This window comes from Onychomys torridus, chromosome 2 (assembly GCF_903995425.1).
Source record: "Onychomys torridus chromosome 2, mOncTor1.1, whole genome shotgun sequence".
NCBI classification, from domain to species: Eukaryota; Metazoa; Chordata; class Mammalia; order Rodentia; family Cricetidae; genus Onychomys; species Onychomys torridus.
The window spans coordinates 146,423,546-146,431,291 of NC_050444.1; positions in this window are offsets into that span (position 1 = coordinate 146,423,546).

Sequence of the window (7,746 nt, forward strand, 5' to 3'; positions counted from 1 at the left end):
GGATTCGAACTCCGAGGCCACTCTGAGTTTGAACCAAGTGGGCAGCCAAGAAGGAAACTCTGTTCTCGGAGCAGGCTGGTTTGCTCAGCCCTCTAAGAGGGAAAACAGGATATTAAGATGAGTCTCCTCTGCGGGCTGGAGAGATGGCGCCGAGGGACTGCTGCTCTTTCGGAGGAGTTTGGTCCCCAGCACCCGCACCTGGTGGTTTAAACCGCCTGTAACTGCAACAGCAGGGGTTCCCGATGCCGCTGAACTCTGCAGGCACCTGCACTCACGTGCATTTGCAGATATTCACACACTACATAAAATGTAATAGAAGAAAGATTTTGAGTCATGTAAACAGGGTCTCCATTTTTACACGGCATACGCTTGTCCAGAGTGTTCCTGGTGCCTCTATTTCTAGCTCCAGATCTCCACTGTTTTACCTTTTTACCATTGCCCACCGTTTTCATCAGACTGTGCCTTTCATAGTAACCCCTGGCGATGTCCGTTTGAGTCATCTCTATCTCTCCCTCACTTAATACAGAGCTAACTGGTGTATTCCTTCACTACTGCCTAGCACGTATGAGACTTTGGGTTTGGTTTGATTTAAAAAAAAAAAAGAAAAAAAGAAAAGAAAAAAGTGGGGACAGTCGGGCAGTGGTGGCGCACGCCTGTAATCCCAGCACTCAGGAGGCAGAGCCAGGAGGATCTCTGTGAGTTCGAGGCCAGCCTGGGCTACCAAGTGAGTACCAGGAAAGGTGCAAAGCTACACAGGGAAACCCTGTCTCGGATGTGGGGATAAAGCATAGACTGGAGAAGAGAGAGGAAGGAAAAGAAAGTATTGGTACTCATTCACACAATAAATCTTTTTAAAGATAGATGTATGTATGTATTTTATGTATTTGGTTTTTCAAGACAGGTTTCACTGTGTGTCCTTGGCTGTCCTGGAAGTCGCTCTGTAGACCATGGTGGCCTCAGATTCAGAGATTCACCTGCCGCTGCCTCCTGAGTGCTGAGAGTAAAGATGTGTGCCATCATCACCCAGATAGTTATTTTTAATTTGAATTTTATGTGTGTGAGGATGTGTACATGAGTGCGGTGCCTACGGAGGCCAGATGGATTCCCCTGGAGCTGGAGTTACAGGCAGTTGTAAGCTACCTGACACGGGTGCTGGGGACCAGAACTAGGGTCTTTTGCAGGAACAGTATACATTCTTTTTTTTTTTTTTTTTTTTCTTCGAGACAGGGTTTCCCTGTGTAGCTTTGTCCCTTTCCTGGAACCCACTTGGTAACCCAGGCTGGCCTCGAACTCACAGAGATCCTCCTGGCTCTGCCTCCTGAGTGCTGGGATTACAGGCGTGCGCCACCACCGCCAGGCACAGTATGCATTCCTAACCACTGAGCCATTTCTCTGGCCACTCATTGAGTAAGTGTTTATTGAGTATTAACTATGTGAGGAGTCTGGCTTAGGCACAGTCAATGAAACAGACATGATCACTGGGCAGTGGTAGCCTGAGCTACACAGAGAAACCCTATCTCCAAAAGCCAAAAACAAACAAACAAACAAAAAAACCAAAACAATAACAACAAAAACTCAAAACAACAGCAAAAACCAGACATGATCTCTTCCTTTGTTTAGCAAATCAGCCAAAAGGGTCCATGAAAAGTTAGGACAGAATGCAGATTGAGCATAGTGGTAATGCCTGTAATCCCCCTACATGGGAGTTAGAGACAGGAGGATCAGAAGTTCAAAGTTATCCATGGAGACATACCAAGTTTGAGGCTAGCTTAAGATACGTGTGATCCAGTCTTTTTTTTTTTTTTTTCCTGAGATAGGGTTTTCTTTGTGTAGCTTTTGGAGCCTATGCTGGAACTCGCTCTATAGATCAGGCTGGCCTCGAACTCACAGAGATCTTCCTGCCTCTGCCTCCCGAGTGCTGGGATCAAAGGCGTGCGCCACCATCGCCTGGTTGTGACCCTGTCTTTAAAAAATTAAAAAAAAAACAAAAAAAAAACAAAAACAAAAAACAACCAGCCAGGCATAGTGGCGAGTGCCTTTAATCCCGGCACTCAGGAGGCAGAGGCAGGAGGATTACAAATTCAAGATGATCCTCCTTTACACTGTGCCTGGCAATAAGGAAGAGAACAGATTGCCCCAGGCTAGGGTTACTGCCTAGCTATCACGTTTGGAGTCTCTTGCAGTAGTCTAGGCTGGAGGTGATGGTTTAAAGGTTACGGTGGAGAAAAGTGACGGATTCAAGACACACGTGGTGTTAGAATCAGCAGGATGTACAATGGATTCCGTTTGGGAGGCGGTGAGGGAAGGGAAGGTGGCATGGCCAGCATGGTCATCTACTCGTGCTTGTGGTACTTGTGGCAAAGGGGATATTAGAAAGGTAACTTTCATCCCCAAACCAAAAAGCATTTTGACATGTTAGGCTCTAGATCACGTGGGACGTCGGTGGGGAGACTATCTAGTTAGTAGATTCTTTTATTTTTTTAAAGATTTTATTTATTTTATATGTATATGAGCGTTTTTCTTACATGTATATAGATGCATCATGAGTATGTCTGGTCTCCAAGGAGGCCAGAAGAGGATGTTGGATCCCCTCCACCTAGAGTTACAATAATCTGTGAGCCACTTCATTGGGTGCTGAGAATTGAACCCGGGTCCTCTGCTAGAACAAGTACTCTCAACGGCTGAGCCATCTCTCCAGCTCCAGTTCAGGAGCTCTTTAAACCTCTTACAAGTGTAAGATGGAGATGGAAGGGGTTGCTTTTTATTTCTTCAATGCTAGGGACCAAGCCCAAGGTCTGGTACACAGGAGGCTCCCAACCCCTTTAGTAATCCCCAGCCAGGAAGATAGTTGTGTGTGTGTGTGTGTGTGTGTGTGTGTGTGTGTGTGTGTGTGTATCTGTGTGTGTCTGTCTGTGTCTGTGTCTGTGTCTGTGTCTGTGTGTATCTGTGTGTGTCTGTCTGTGTCTGTGTCTGTGTCTGTGTGTGTCTGTGTGTTGAGGCAGGGTCTCATGTATTCCAGGCTCACCTCAAACTCTATGTAGTCAAAGATGACCTCTGAGCCAGGCAGTGGTGGCACACACCTTTAATCCCAGCACTCAGGAGGCAGAAGCAGGTGGATTTCTGTGAGTTTGAGGCTAGCCTGGTCTACAGAGCAAGTTCCAGGACAGTTAGAGCTTTTACTTAGAGAAACCTTGTCTCAAAACAACAACAAAAAATAAAAAACAACAATAAAAAGTAAACAACAACAAATGACCTCTGATTCCCTTGCCTCTACCTTCTAAGTACTGAGACCACAGGCCTTAGTCACTACGCTCAGGCTGTCTGGTGCTGGGGGTCAAACCTAGGGCTCCATGCCAGTTAGACAAGCATTGTTCCACTGAGCTACATTCCCAAAGTCTTTTGTTTGTTTGTTTGTTTCTTTTTAATGTGTATGGGTGTTTTGCCTGCATGTATGCATGCCTATATACCATATGTTTGCCTGGTGCCCTTGGAGACCAGAAGAGGGTGTTGGCTCCCCTGAAGTTACAGACAGTTGTGAGCCACCATATGCATGCCGGGACTCAAACCTGGGTCCTTTGTAAGGGCAACAAGTGCTCTAACTGCTGAGTTATCTATCTCTCTAGCCCCTGAAAGACAGAGTTTTGAGGGGCTTATCACTCTGCATGTGGAATTTAATGTCTTGAGTCTGGATATGATGTTGGAATCATAGAAGAAATCATAGAATCATAAAATCATAGAGGCAAAAGTAACCCTATCCAACAGCTAGAGAGGAGACACCCACAGAGGAGCCGTGAGTAAGAAGATGCAGAAAGGGCTGGAGAGATGGCTCAGTGGTTAAGAGCACTGGCTGCTCTTCCAAAGAACCCAGGTTCAATTCCCAGCACCCACACAGCAGCTCACAACTGTCTATAACTCTAGTTCCAGGGGATCTGACACCTTCACATCAATGCACATAAAATAAGTTAAATCGGTACTTTGGGGCTCTGTTTCTTCCGGAGCAGCTTAGTCCAATCAGTGTTAGTGGGTTCTGTCTCAGGGAGCAGTTGTTCCCAATTGGTGCAGGGTGTGCCATAGTTCCAGTGGTTGTTAGGTTCGTAGGGGTTGGGTTTTTGTTTTTGTTTCTGTTTTTTGGTGGGGGAGCAACAATTGCTGGGTATACCATTGAGGAAACTGGGGGCTGGGGGGGGGGGTTATTGGTTTTGTTCAGAGAGGCAAGATAAAAAGATAAAGAAAGCAAATACAAAGCCAGATGCAGTGATTCTTGTCTGTAATTCCAGTGCTCAGGAGGCTGAAGCGGGATCATGGTGAGTTTGGTGCCAGCCTGGGCTATTTTGCAAAACCCAGTCCTAAAAAATTAAAGATATAGCTGGGCAGTGGTCGCACACTCATTTAATCCCAGCACTCGGGACACAGAGGCAGGCAGACGTCCCTAAGTGTGAGGCCAGCCTGGTCTACAAAGTGAGTTCCAAGACAGCCAGGGCTACACAGAGAAAACCTGTCTCAAAAAAACAAAAATAAAACAAAACAGAAACAAAAAGATTGGATTGAGTATATGTCTCCATTGATAAAGTGCCTGCCTAGCATGAAACCCTGCATTTGATCCCCAGTATCTAACAAACTGGGAGTAGTGATGAATGTTCTAATCACAACACTCAGGAAGTAGAGGCAGGAGGATCAGAAGTTCAAGATCATCCTCGGGTGAGAGTTTAAAGGCAACCTGAATGAGGTACCATGTCTCTAAATAAACACCTATCCAGGGACAGCTCAGTGAGTGAATACATTGTTTGGGGTCCAGGGATCCTGAAAATTCAAAGGGAAGACCTTCAGCTTCCAGTCTGTCAGCAATTCCAAGCTTCACATTCTTAGCCACAACTTCGGGAAAGTCATCATATTAAAGAGGGTGGGTCTCAGGTGGAAGACAGTGACTGGTGGAAATCACAATTGGTGAGCTAGGCATAGTAGCATGAGGGACTTGCTGTGGATATCGCTCTGTGTAAATAAAGTTCTGATTGGCCAGTGGCCAGGCAGGAAGTATAGGCGAGACAAGAGAGAAGAGAATTCTGGGAGGTGGAAGGCTGGGTGGAGAATGACACCGCCAGCCGCTGCCATGACAAGATGTAAGGTACTGGTAAGCCACAAGCCATGTGGCAAAGTATAGACTAACAGAAACGGGTTAATTTAAGATAGAAGAAGTAGATAACAAGCAGCCTGCCACGGCAATACAGTTTGTAAGCAATATAAGTTTCTGTGTGTTTACTTGTTTGGGTCTGAGCGACTGTGGGACTGGCGGGTAAGAGAGATTTGTCCTGACTGGGCCAGGCAGGAAAACTAACTACAGGGACTATAACTTTAGCACTGGGGAAGCTGAGGATGGTGAGTTCAAGATCAGCCTGGGGCTGTATAGTAGGATCCCTATCTCAGAAAAATATATATGTATATATACATATATTGTATACACACACACACACACACAAACATCTTAGGGCCTGGTGGTGCAAAGTTCGTAAACACCATCCACTACAGAGGCGTAAGTAGAAGGACTGATCCTGGAGTTGGTGGCACACACCTTTAATGCCAGCACACTGGAGGCTGATGCAGGAGAGTTCCAGGCCAGTCAGGACTATACACTGAGTTCAAGAAACTCAGGCAGCTTAATGAGACCCTGTCTCAAAATGAAAAATGGAACAAACACCCTAGTGTGGTAGTGCATGCCCGGAATCCCATCCATCAGGAGTCAGAGGCACTTGGATCCCTGTAAGCTGGAGGCCAGCCTTGGCTACACAGCAAGTTCCTGGTGTCAAAATACATGCTCCGATTATAGAGGCAATCAGCCACCCCTTGTATCTTGTCTAGCACCTTCCTTAATCTGTAAACTCAGAACCCCCTCCCCTCTAAAGTATATAAAAGTATGATGGGGTTCTAGGTACTCTGTGGGTTACTTTCAGATTACATACCCACCCTCCAGGTTCTCCAGCCCGGGGTCCTAGACATTACTAAATGATATTTTGCCTGAACTCCATCTCAGCATATCTCTCTACTGAACCTGAGAAAAATCTGAATTACTTAAAGGATCAAGCCATCCAGGACTACATTGCAAGTTCCAGGACAGCCAGAACTATAAACCCAGATGAGGAAGTGCCGAGGTGTCCAGATAGACTCTGCTACCAATACCTGTGCATCTCATAATCCAGCACCACAAGACCACTCTGTGGAAACTGGGGAGCCTATTGCCACATTGGAGCTGAAGTGTGTCATCCAGGGCGTCCTCAAGCGGCCACAGGAGATGCAATGCCTGTATGAGGACATGTAGCGCTCCTCAATGACAGAAAAACTGGGAGAACACAGTCAGACAGCACAGATCTATGCTCCAGGAAAATGCCTTCAGTAATCCAGAGTCCTGAACATTAAGCCCTCCTGGCCAGAGCTTCCATGAGATTGCTTAATGAATAAACGAATGGCATGGGTCTGAGCCCCCGACCCCAGGATGAAAGGAGAGACTCCTGCCAGTTGCCCTGTCCTGCACATACTCTGTGGCAACCCCCACCCCCACCCCGACACCCATCTGTCTTAAATACATGTCTACAAAATTTTGTTTTGGTGTCTGTCTTTCTCTGTGTGATCCAAGCCGTTCCAGGCCATGTCCTCCCTGGAAAGGTCTCACTGTCAGGTCCTTTTCAGCTCTGGCTTACCAGGCTGCCTGCTGTACTCTCCAGCTTGGCCTAACTGCCGCTCAAAGGTGCCTTAGGGATGGATGTGGGCTACCCCGAGGGCCAATGAATTCTCACTAGACAGTCACAGGAAAAAGGAAGGATTCAGAAGCTGGGCCAGCTGGTCAGGCAAGGTTCAAAAGATATTATCCCCCATGGGGTCATACTCAGGTGACATTTGCCCTGCTCCATATTTTCCTAGGGAGGGCCAAAGGCCAGGCACAGAAAAGGTTTTGTGAAGCCTCCATGAGTCCCACCTAAATCCCATGTGGCCTCTTGAACTTGTGATCAGGGGTCAAAGATCGCTCCTCTGCCCAAGTCTAGGGACTTCTGTTAGCCACTGAGGACAAAGTGACATGGATCTGAAGATGGCTCAATGCCTTGCCTAGCACATGCAAGGCCCAGGGTTAGTCCTCAGGACTGCTGCCCTCCAGATTTAATAACACTGGTGACGTGAGTGACACATGTGAAGCCCTGGGCTATCCTCAGCACAACATGGATGCAAGCACGAGTGTACACATGCACATGCACTCACACACACACACATGCGCGCACACACACACACACACACGCACGCACGCACGAGCATGCACTCACACAAAGGTGTGAGTGGCTTTTATAGCTTGAATTCTCAGTACACAATTCAGAACAACAACAACAAAAAAAAACCTTTTTCTTTCTCTCCCCCCCTCCACCCCAAGACAGGTTTCTCTGTGTAGCCCTGGCTTGCCTATAACTCGCTCTGTAGACCAGGCTGGCCTGGAATTCAGAGATCCAACTGCCTCTGCCTCCTGAGTGCTGGGGTTAAAGCCAATAAAACATTTTTTAAATGCTTTTTCAATTAAAAAAAATTTTTTTTTGAGCTGGACATGGTGGCACACACCTTTAATCCCAGCACTCAGGAGGCAGAGACAAGATCTTCCTAGGTAGCCCTGTCTAGTCTGGAACTCTGAGATTAAAGGCATGTGCTATCATGCCTGGTTTAGCAATAAAACTTATTTTAAATTACCTTAAGCTGAATATGGTGGCACCTCCCTTA